Genomic DNA, 12399 nt, shown 5'->3' on the forward strand with positions numbered 1-12399 from the left:
CGACGCGGGCAAAGCCGCGGGCGGAAAGCTTAGTCTTTTATAAGATCTTTTCTCTGTAAATCACATGTCTTCTAAGGTGAGAATTACTTCCACTAATGCACTCAATAAACAGCAAAGACGACAATATATCAATTGAAACGATTGGAATAATAGATCAAAATCCAACATCACCTCTTGTAATAATGTTATTGCAGTAGTCGAAGCGAGACGGCACATAACACGGCGTATAGCGTTGTCTCTTTCAAAAACTGCACCGGTCTTACAGCGAGGAGTAGCAGGGTTTATAAATCTAGAAAATCCTTTTAAACAGCCACGATTATAAAGACCTGACACTATAAAGAAAGTGCTTTTAAATGTATTAAATATACTTCCAGAAATTGGTGCTCAAAAATGTTCGAATTCACGGTCGCTACTCCGAGGCAAAAGTACTTTTTTCACACTCCTAAAAATTGATGTTCATTGTTATTTTATTACGATATTACAACCTCTTAGAAGGAACTCATTTACAAATTTAAAAGTGTATGAAAATATTATTGTTGGGATGTAACTATGTATTTGGATGTAGAATGATCGAAATTGTGTTTGTAGGTCAGTCGAATATCAAGAGGGGTGGGGAAGGTCGCTAGGGGAGGCTGTTGTCACCAAATGTACCAATGTTTGTGGAAAGTCCTGATTTTCGTTTCTCAGAGTGCTGCTAATGTCCTTCCATTATTTTTACAAATGGCTCAATCGTTTTTGTTTTTGTTGAATTTTCTGTTTTGTTTTATTTCATTTATTTTTTTAAAGGTGTCACAATGTTGAATATATTCTTTCCTTGCCTTCATTTAATTAACAATGCATTTCTTTTTACAAATATACTTCTTAAATTATAATTATCTGTTATCTGTAATGAAATGTTAATACATCATTAAACAATAGAAATCACAATAGTGAAAAAATAATATCAGTACTCTTTACAAGTATCCCAAAATTAGGTACCTAAATCTTGGTCAAACTAACTGGGGTGGTCCCCTATTCTGCAGGAAAGTAGCGATTCATCATAGCTAGGGAACCCTCACGCTGCGTAATTGCAGACTTTCAGAATGGACCGATATTACAACGTATATTTATCCACGAGGAGTAGCCAAACATTTTAAGTGAATATACATTTTAAGCGTAAAGTGATTTAGAAGGGTTAAAAAGCGTTTTATTAATTGATTTGTGGAAAAAATGATTAAGTTTATCTCGTTCTCGGAAGATGGCTTTTAATTAATACAGAAGATTTCAAAGTTGATGGAAGAAATATTGAACGATAAATGTTAATTCCAAAACATTGTTGTACACTTTAAGACTAAAAAATGTACCACCATTGTTTGAGTGCTACCGACTAAGTATTTACAAATAAAAAGGACAATTCATTTCCTTGCAAACAAAAAGCAACCTTACCCAAAAAAAATCGTCAACTATAGTTCTCAAAACCAACCTTATTCCATTAACATAAGAACCACATTAACAACCAACCTTTGTATTTATTATCCATGTTTCAATTAGCAACAAACGTTCGTAATCCGATACCAATAGCCCGCTTAACACGTACTCGCAATAAAATATTGATCGGAACGATTGCAATAAACAGTAACAATAATCTCTAAGGACCTTTGTTATGATCCCTTTCCCTTTTACCTTCACTTATTAAGGTACAAAGAGTGCTTCACTTTGTAGATTAAAGAGCAAGGGCTTAGGGTCTTAAAATAGAAAGAAATATTAGGTTATCTTTTAGAAGTCTGTTTGAATAAGAATGAAGTATAAAGAACAGATTGTATGGCCTTGAAGATGTAAAAATAATTTGTTATGATTATAGATTTTCTAGTTGAGAAATTTGTGTTAATCTGCTTTTAATATTTAAAAATAGATTTGTAGGAACGAAAAGCGTTATATCCCGTAACTCGTCGCTTTCGCATACTCCTTTTCTGTCATATCACTTTATAACAGTGACGACGACAGCATGAGACCTAAAGGTTTTAAACTGCGTTTTCAATACCGCCGCTAATGTCAAAAAATAATGATGTAAAAAAAATAAGAGACCTTAATAATGAGCTGACAAGGCGGGGTCGCGAGAAAGAATGTGCACATTTCAAAATCAATTTACAAAAAAAAGAGTTCTTCTGTAAACTATTAGCAAGAACAAGCAAAACTAAACATCCTATAACAACAAATTTCTAATCAACAAACAGATCAGCTCCACATCCCTAGGCCCGAAATCAATACGCATCCCAGAAGTTTGTATGACCTAACCCAATAAAGCAAACTCTTGGTAGCAGTCAGGCCGAGATTCAACCGATATTCCTAATTGAACCGAGCTAATAGCTGTGATGGTCTCCGCCAATTAAAGCTTATTGATGTCGTTCTCCGAAGATCTTGGGACGACCCTCGTCTCATTTTAACCCTATCTCACTCCCTTGCTAATAATTAATCAAGCAATTAAGCAGATCTGTAGAATTGAGATGAATATTTTTGGCGTTTTATGAGATGAACAACAAATGATTGAGTTTATCTTAGTTTATTTTTCATCCGTGTGTGACGTTATCGAGTGTACCGAAAGCCAGTAGATGTAGATGGGTAACCTCCTTGGCGTGGTCATGTTAATTAATACAACATTCTAGACGTACCTACTAATATTCTTTTATAATATTAAAAATAACCCACATACATTTAATTTATTGTAAAAAATAGTTTAATTGATTATGTATAGAAAAACCCACATACATAGTTACTCTTTGACATAATCCTCTCAGTACTGAAAGCTACTTACCAAAAAATATTAATATACGATCAACTTATTACTAAAGCAAAAGATATTTCTGTATAAAATTGTCCTTAAAGATCATACTAATTCTATATCAATAGATTTATCAACATCTAGGGTTTAGTTCTAAGGTAATTCGGTCACTGGTTTCAGTAGTTTCTGACAATTATTTGCCTCTCGATAGCACCTAGTGGATATCTTTATCTTATCCTAGTTTTATGTGTAACGTAATCTCTAGTAGATAACTAATGTTTTGTAGATGATTCTGGTTACTATGTGAATAATAAGGGTACAACTTTAGATTCTTCCTACCCATATTTATTTATCTTAACCACATTGTAAATTGGGATCCTGAAACCTTGCTTGCTTGCTTGAATTGACTTTACGAGTTTAATAAGGACTTTAATTTAAATACTTTTAAAAATCAATTAACCATTGGTTTTATTTCTTTCTTTGAAAAATATTCAAATAGATTTATGAAAACTGTTTTTTTAACATATTTACCTATGTTTAAATTATTTTATTTGATTAATAATTCATTATCAAAAGCATCAGAACCTCAATGAAATATGACATAATTTTAGAAACATTAATTCAACTTGAGAACTCGGTCAATTTCGAAGAATCAAATTCTAATTAAGACTGAGTGAATTTCATAGCAAATTAACGCTGAGGTACATTAATGGAATAACTAGATAAATTAGAATTTCAGGTATTTTATCATTTCAGAGAACAACAGAATATAATATTCTATTCTGTTTATTTATTCAACAATTTATGTATACAAACAACTAACAACAACAAGGCATTACCTATTTGGAAAAATATGTACAAAGTCGATGCTTTTTTTTTAAAGAAATCTCTTTGAGCATATTATAATACTGAATATAGTTTACCTATATTAAATTATCATTCATTTTAGACAATTATACATACGAGCTTCAATCGTTGCTCTGTTATTGCCGAGCAATTGAAATTTCTATTTCCTTAGATAACCGCCCAACTGGATAAATAGTAGTAAGACGAAGCAGTCATATATCTTAGACCAATCACATGTGAATAACCAGGTTAAGAAAAAACTGGGAAAAGGAAAAAACCGCATCCAAATCGGTTCACCTCTTTAGGAGCTTTTATACCACGGACAAACACACATAGCGGCCAAACTTGCAACACCCCTCTTTTTGCATCGAAGCCTGAAACCGCTCTACTCTGTTTCCCTACATAGGCAACGGTAAGTTACTGCTTAAACAGCTCATAATAAGGACACAAAAACAAAGGAATATCTAATATATCCAACCTCATTAAGCAACGCGTGGGCTTAGCAATTGTGTTAGCTTAGTGTGTGCGTATTATTAACGAGCTTGTTAAGACAGAATCAAACATATTCGTGCCCCTACGAGATTAGTGTCAGCTGATCACCGCATTACGCATCGGAACAAGAGCACGGCGAAATTAATTAGCATCCCAAGAGACACCCTCGTATAACCAATTGCTTGTTTCACCTTCGATATTCGTGTTAAGATGTATGGGAATAAAGATCATAATAAAACCTTTAATATACCTGATCCATTAATGTTATCCATTTTTGTTGAAAATGTTTAAGTTGCACTTTGTGTATGTGTGTATCTCGGATCAGAAACCCTCTCGAGGGTCGTTAGAAAACGTAGAATTCTGCTAACGACACCGTTTCATCACACTTACTCGTAGATCAATAATTTCGGAAAGCATCCCTTGTCGTTTAAAAGTAAGGTCTTCTTTCTAATAAAGTAGGTATTTGTCGCAGGCCGTATATATAAAAAAACAACTACATACTATTCAATCGAAGACCACAGTGACTCTATTTTATTGCTCCAGATTATTAACCCTTAGAAAACCAATGATTTATATCAACAACATAACCAAGGCTTGCATTAATGGAATGGCTTTCACACACAGCAAGCCAACATCCCGTACAAATAAATATGTCAGTGTGCCTTTTTCCGCATTCGGATTTGGCGCAGAACAAATGACATGGCCAATTTGGTATAGTGCGGGCACCGAGCTGCACACATGACAGTACCAGTATGGCGGGAAAACGCATCAATAAGTTTATTTGTAGCGTAATCCGCTTTACATAAAAACGGGCTTATTCAACACGCTGTGGTGCCGCGATAACCCTGTTTTGTTGACGTTACGTGATTTCTAGGCTTACGTCACCGGGACCTGTATAGGTTTTAAAGTAGAGAAGATTTGCTCTTGTGGAAGCGAGGCAGAGAAATTTACCGACTGCGACTGGTTACCCCTTGCCTTGAAAAACGTTAAGTAGTCTACATTTATATAGGATTTTCATTGCATTGTGGAAAAGGAACGAAGCACTGCATTCACAATTGTAACAATTTTCCCTTAAAAAGTCGTTGTACCGAAACATGATTAAACATGATGGTGAAACTATTTTAAAGCTGAATTTCTGAACCAGCGTTCTTGACATTCGACATTCCCCTTTCGCTCCAGTTGCCCCTATCTCATATTGCTCTGCATAATGCTTATGCTCCACTTAATTCATAGTCAGAATTCAGATGTTCAGCTATGCAAAATTTGTGGCATTCTGATTCGTCGTCCAGATTCATATCTTTTGAATTGGAGGACGAGGTATGTAAATTCATTGAAGAAGATTAAGTTAGCCTGAAACCATTGGGCCAGGGTAAGACGGAAAAGTATTTTTTTTAAACGACTCACGCACTAACGAATTCTAAACATTCAAGTCAGATGCACAAAGTCAGGACAAGAAGTCATGGATCACATAATAATTAAATATTTTTCTGCAATAATATAGACAAATTATTTAGACGCTTGTGAGGAAACAGTACTGAAATGCTTTTTCTCCTAAAAAAACATTTCTTCCGTCATAAAAATTTCTATTGGAAATATATTCCACTATCGATGAGCTTACCCCTCCAAGTCTTAAACTCTTATCCTCCTCATAATTTAGTTGCAATTTACGACGCCCTGAGGGGGCAAGCCCATTCTTTGCGAAGCTTACCGTTCCAGTATAAACATAAACTTGTTTCACGATCCGTAAAACGAAGTGAAACGCGGTGAGAATGACTAATACTGTTTTAGTTCCTACTTTATTGTTGTACGGAGGCAGTACTCTGTCTCACAATTGGTTGGGACCCCAAAAGGATGGCGTTGACCTGAGTGATGTGACGAAATTTGATGCTCAATTGTTTTGCCTGAATATAGCATTGGGTTAAATGTACAGGGGATGATGATGGTCCCCTAGAGAAGTGACAATTTTACTTGAATTACTTAAATTTACTTAAATGTACAGGACCCGGTAGATTAAGGGCGTATTTGCTTAACTATACATATGTCAAATGTATTGCATTGATAGGGGAGGGTCACGTGACTTGTAAAAAGAGTGTATTTTTCATACAACGATTCTATTATCTCACCACCGTTTGTAAAAGAGGATATAAACAAGATGAGTATATTTTAATTTTGATACTTTCAAAGCAAATTTCCGAGTAATCTGTAATTATATTTTTTCGTGTAAAGCTTCCATACGAGTACCTCGTCGCATTAAGTGGGGTGAGCAGCCCGCGGTCGGCAAAGCCTAGTTCTGGCCGTTTGGGTGTCTGCCAGTGCCTGATAAGCCACGCCACCTAACATTACATATTTCTTATTTAACCCCAGTCTTAGAGGCCTCGCCAATTACTCGACACATTACTTCTGTAATTGTTTATCACTACGGCTTAGTCGCACGTGTTTTTCACAATCGCTTGACTAGCTTTGGATATAATACGACTCGCTAATAATAATGAAATGAGATGCGGCAATATATGTTTAAGAAATTCTCCCACATTTTGTCATTCCACTTAAAACCTAGAGTACTTTTCTAAGCCCGTTTTCTATTGTGCTAAAAAAAAACTATGAATATTTGTATTACACTATTTATATTCAACTACCATTGATAAGTTCGTCGGCTTCTTTGCTAGACAATTTTATATTTACTTCAATAAAATTCATACTACTTAAAATAAATATCTGTGAATCACTCTAGTCACTTCTCAAAATTGAATTCGTTGATTTCATATAAGATCACACGTCCCGGCAATCTATTGAAAGCCTCTCAAGGATACATAGCTCTGTCATATTACTATCACTTTACAGGAATCGCTAGATTGGAACCAATAAATCTAGTTACATCATGTGTAAAGTCACGTTCAGAATGGCGGCTGGCGGCTCCTCGTGTGTCGCCAATCACTATTGGAAACGGAGCTGGAATAATATTAGAAGGATACCTATTGTTCATACAATTGTCTTTGAAAATATCCGCAAATTGGGTGTATAAAAGCTATTTGATAACTATTTAAAATGAGAATTAATTTTGTGTGTAAACTAATGTGGCTAATTTCACAATAGCAGTCGCAAATTATCTAGAATAGGCCAACAACGTTTATCGGATTGTCAAGCGTTTAATCTATTGGGCGCTTAATCAGGTTAAATTATAACAATGTGGAGCGCACTTTAGCCGATCACAGAGGCTCGCAGCAAAGAGTCGTGTAACGATTGGACGGGCGCCAAACCACGCCAGGTAATCCCCTAAATGCTCGCGGTCATGTCCACAGAGTATGCACCGCTATCGAGTTCACTAAACTGGCCAAATCACCCCGCATTTGGCTACTAGTAACAATTATTAGAAGCAATTGTAACTGAGCGTAACGGTTGACAGTGCTACGCGCTATATTGTATCGATCCCATAATTGGTTGTGGCTGTAAACGAGTTTTAGTGTTGTAGCTGTTGGATGTAACTCGATTATTTAGCTCGTTTAATATTGGCTGAGTTTCTAAAGGTCTCTGAGTAATCGCGTTTAGGAGGATGGTATTAGTTTATAGGATGAATTAAAGTGTTGTAGTGAAGCTGCAAAGTGGACGTGGGATGATGTAGTATCTTGTGCATGTATCGACCGTCGGGGAACCGTGCAAAGTCCTTTGATAGATGAGCTCTAATGGATATTCGGAATATCTGAAAAAGGAAACAGACACTTAAATACAACAGCATAAATGAAGATAAATCTTTTAAAGAATTATGGTGCATTACGTTTAGATCACAATCCTTAAAAGTAATTCTCTATCTTCTTATCTTCTATATTATGGACAAATGCAAAAAGCGTTTCCAGGTCTGTAACATTATATACTAATACTCAATATATTTAATTAAAAACCTTATAGATTCCAATCAAAGATATTGAGAAAGAGAAATATTTAACAAAAACTTCAAGTATCCTTCAGCTTGCATACCTCATATTCTTCCTTGGTTCTTTTTATAAACAGCCCTTGAAGGACCCTCGACTGGAGGGTCCATTCATGTTTGGACTTGACTCATTAGATCGATGTCCAATTAATTTTCTGTTTGGAGTTCAAATCGTCCCCCTCCATTATGCTGAGAGCGAATTGTCATGAAATGCGCATCAATCAATGTTGGATTTAAAGGGAAAAATGCTGGGTTTCGTTGTTAGTCATCATTTTCTCTCTTGCTAATGGAGAAATGAATTTGAGTTCTATTTAAAGGCTGGATGGGTCTATTTTGCTTTGTCTTAAATATTCAAATACGTTTCACAATAAATATTTGGTAGAGCTTTCGATAACTTTATTACCTCACGTATTACAATATCATGGTTTACACATAAATCATTATTATAAACCTTTAAAAAAATACGACAAAAAGTCTAAAAGCTTCTGCATTTACCAAAACCTCATAAAAAACAACACAAAACGTTTTAGTTCTATTTAAACCGCTCGTAAAACACAGCTAGGCCTACAATGATGCCCTAAAACAATAAATTTGATTCACCTATATCGAAAGTTGGCTGAAATTCAGACAAAAGCTATAAACGTGCCAACTTCCACCCCGATCCGTTGATAAACGCTGTTCCCAATTTGAAAGTTTCAGCTGAAGTATTGGAGGTCTGTAACCGTGGTCGTTAGATATGTGCTCAAATTTCTAGGAGTCGTAAACTATGTATTCAACTTGCAAAATGGGGTTCCAGGTTAGATTGAGAATATAGATCTGAGAGACAAGTGATCTTGAATTTAAAAACAGAGGTGATGAAAGGTCTAAGAAGATGATATTGTGATTCGAAACGTTCCTTAATAATGAATTAAGGCTTCAAAACCATGTCAATTGAAGATAAATCCAAGAGACAAACAATCATTAATATAAGTTTATTGAACATTGTAAAATGTAACCCCTTAACTTCATAAATTTAAAATAATTGTAAGTAAAATGATAAATAGAAAAATATTCTATAGTGGTTATTTAAAGTCTGTATATTGAATAATTAATTACTTACCCCGACAACAAGGCAGCGAGAAAGAGAAGGATGTATAAGCAGGGATCTCTCGCTCCTCAAAGCATCGTTCTAATCCGTCCTATTTCAGCCTTAAGAACTCGTAACCATGGCAACGATACAAAAATAGAAATAATCTCTTCAGAAAAAAATAGTGGTACAATTTTCTTGACAAATTCACATTATATTCCCGATTCTGTCCCCATAAAAAGGTCAGTTTTATTGTACGGACAAGAAAATATGCGACGGTTAGTTAAACAAAGAAAATTGTTTTCGTTCGCAATAAAAAAATATGTTCTATCGAGTCTTTAATCAATTTCGGTGCAAAAAATACAGGAAATAAAATGGTTTTCTGTTTAGATATTTCACTTGAACAGTTGGGGGTCTATGCTTCTTTAGAGGAACGATTTTGCTTCGGTACTACAGCCGACGGTCCTGTCAAAACATTTTGAGTTCTTCACAGCTAATTGAATGCTACTTTATCTGCATCAAGGACGATAATTAAGGACCTTTTTTATAACTAAGCCTCAGTTTACTCTTAATTTATTTAATAACACAATATTCTGCCAATTTTCTTATTCTCAAGCTAGTGCTAAACAACTGATAAATATACTTATATGAGGACTAGTAGTGTATTGAAAAACTTACCTCAAATACAAGGCTTTTCTACGCGATACATTTAGCAAAATACTGGCCATGGTAATCAGTACATAAAGTATTCTGCAGGTGTATGTAAATCTGCAATTAGCCGTACCTTAGTCTCCCGGCTTTGCCCGCATGATAAAAACAACATACACTCACAACGTATTCAAAAAGGCTTTTGCGCACCCCACTCACGGTTCTGAATTGATAATATCAGCCTGTGACGTAACCGTATGAATGGGTACACAAAAGGATAAGCATTAAAACCAGGGAAAAATATTTCTGACATATAAAAAATGAATGGTTTAAATAACGCTGAGGATATTAAATAAGATTTTAGTAAAATAATTCACTTGTTTTAAAAACTGGCTTGTTCGAAATATAAATTTAAAAAACGAATCTACGTTCTATCTCTCGAGAATCAAATACATTTCGTCGTTCTAAATTTAAAAACAGCTAGGGAAGTGAAGTGTTAAATCAAATTACAAGTTTAAAATCACAATGTCTCGGTATTTTGCATGATATAAATAACGTGTGGCAACAAAATGCAGTATTTTTCTCCGTCGGGTCGCGACGGGTGCCTTTCCATCGCCAACTCTTGTTTGTTTTGAAAGCCCGTGCTGCCATTTGTCACTCGCTGCCAGCTTTTGTCTTCGTTTAAGGTATTTGTCTTACAAAAGTGGAAGTTCACTAAATTACTAACTGCACGTTATAAACGTGGTACTGCATTTGTAGTTTTATTGCGTTTCCTGGTCTTATTTATTGCAGTTTGTTAATATTCTGTAACCGATAACTTAAAAAAGACTTTTGAACATAGGGTATCCTTTAAAAACAAATATTTCACTAAAATCGGAATATTTCATTTTTTCAAACAAGTACCGAAAACCGAGCTCCAAACATGTAATCGAACGGTAAATAAAACCAGTAAATATGTTCAAACATAACAATATTCGCAACAGCAGTAACCCTGCGAAACTAGATACAATTCGACTCGAAACCAACAATAGACGGATCCGACAGGCTTTACCGATGCCAACATGAAAGAAAATCTCAACGTTTTGTAAATATACCGGATCATTTGGCAACGAGCACACCATACTCCACACTACACTCTGCACTTTTTAACTACGTTTTTTAGGGATCCGTACATTCCGTAACCAAGGGGTAAAATTGGTACTGTATCTCATGAACTATGCTAGCCAGATAGTTAAATTTATCTAATGATGTATTTCCGTTGCTGCCATAAGGCCAAAAAATGAAAAAAGACATTAAGCTAGGATCATAAATTTGATAAGTGATTTTATTTTTGTTGCAAACTTGGTTCTCTTTAGCCTATTTACACGAACCGTCAGTGTTGTGAATCCGACTCGCACATGACCAATTTTATTTCTTTTTTTTACGAACACGGATTACCAATGTAAACAGCCAGTATTCCACGTACACTCATTGAAAAATAATACTTAAATTGTTTGTTTTGTAAACTGCCTGTCTGGTTCATTTTACTTCGTATTTCAATTTTCGAATGCAATGCTTGTGTTGTTAAATGTTTATTTTCGATATTTTGCTGCTGGCAACATAAAGTGGATACAGATTAAAAACTGCAACAGTATTGGCTGTTTGTGATGAATAATTTTAATGCGGTTCAATAATTAAGGCTTAACAAAATATAGCAGTACTTTACTATTACTGGATTTATTTGCACTGACTGTGATTAATGGGATTTAAATGTATGTTGACATAGCCTAATAAAACTGATGTATTGAATTAAATGAAAACTAATAAAGCTTTGTGTTCACGCCATGCTCTATTAGTTTTAAAATTACTTTATACCCAATTAGTAACGGATGAATAGTAATGCACAACAATTATCAACTAAGTTTATGTGTGTATTTATTATTCATTTATTTAATTATCACAAACAACTTAAATTAAATGTGAATGCCAAAGTAATTAAGTGTAATTGACAATGCATATCAAGTTAGTCACCGTCGGTCAATAGATGCTGACGGCTTTTACTCTGGTTCCCAATCACACCTGACCTTCAAATGATCATTCGTAAATTAGCTCTTAATACAGAAAACTCGCGACGCAAGTACAGAATATTGTTACTACGTCATTAGCGCAAAATGTATCGTAAAATCGCAATTTTAGTACATACAGCAGTAAAACTACAAATAAAACCTGCTTGGTAACATAAAAATCGGTTTCTTGTCGCCGCCCAACTAAAATATATTTTTTTATAGTTATCCTAACTAGGGGTAACAAGTACTAAATATACCAAGCTGTGTATAGGTACTTGGTTGTTTTCGAAATTCGAATTAGTTATTATAAACTTTTTTGTTAATGTTTGGTATTCCGGAATTGCATAGTTAAATCTTATTTATTTTTAATTCCCTATTTGAATTCATTGAATTCAAAGTAAGTTGCAATACTAGTCCTTTAAGCAACAAAAAATCAAGAGCGTATAATGGTGAGAGGTCAGGTTGGGTTTAGGTGATATCAGGTGTTGGACGAGTGGGCTTTATATACAATACTGGTTATCACAAAGAACCTACCACTAATTAAAAAAAACACTCAGTTAACCGACTAACTGCCAATTAAAATGTTGCAAACTTAGTTTTTGGATGCGAAAAACAGTAA

The sequence above is a fragment of the Trichoplusia ni genome, chromosome 23 (genome assembly GCF_003590095.1).
Source record: "Trichoplusia ni isolate ovarian cell line Hi5 chromosome 23, tn1, whole genome shotgun sequence".
NCBI lineage: Eukaryota > Metazoa > Arthropoda > Insecta > Lepidoptera > Noctuidae > Trichoplusia > Trichoplusia ni.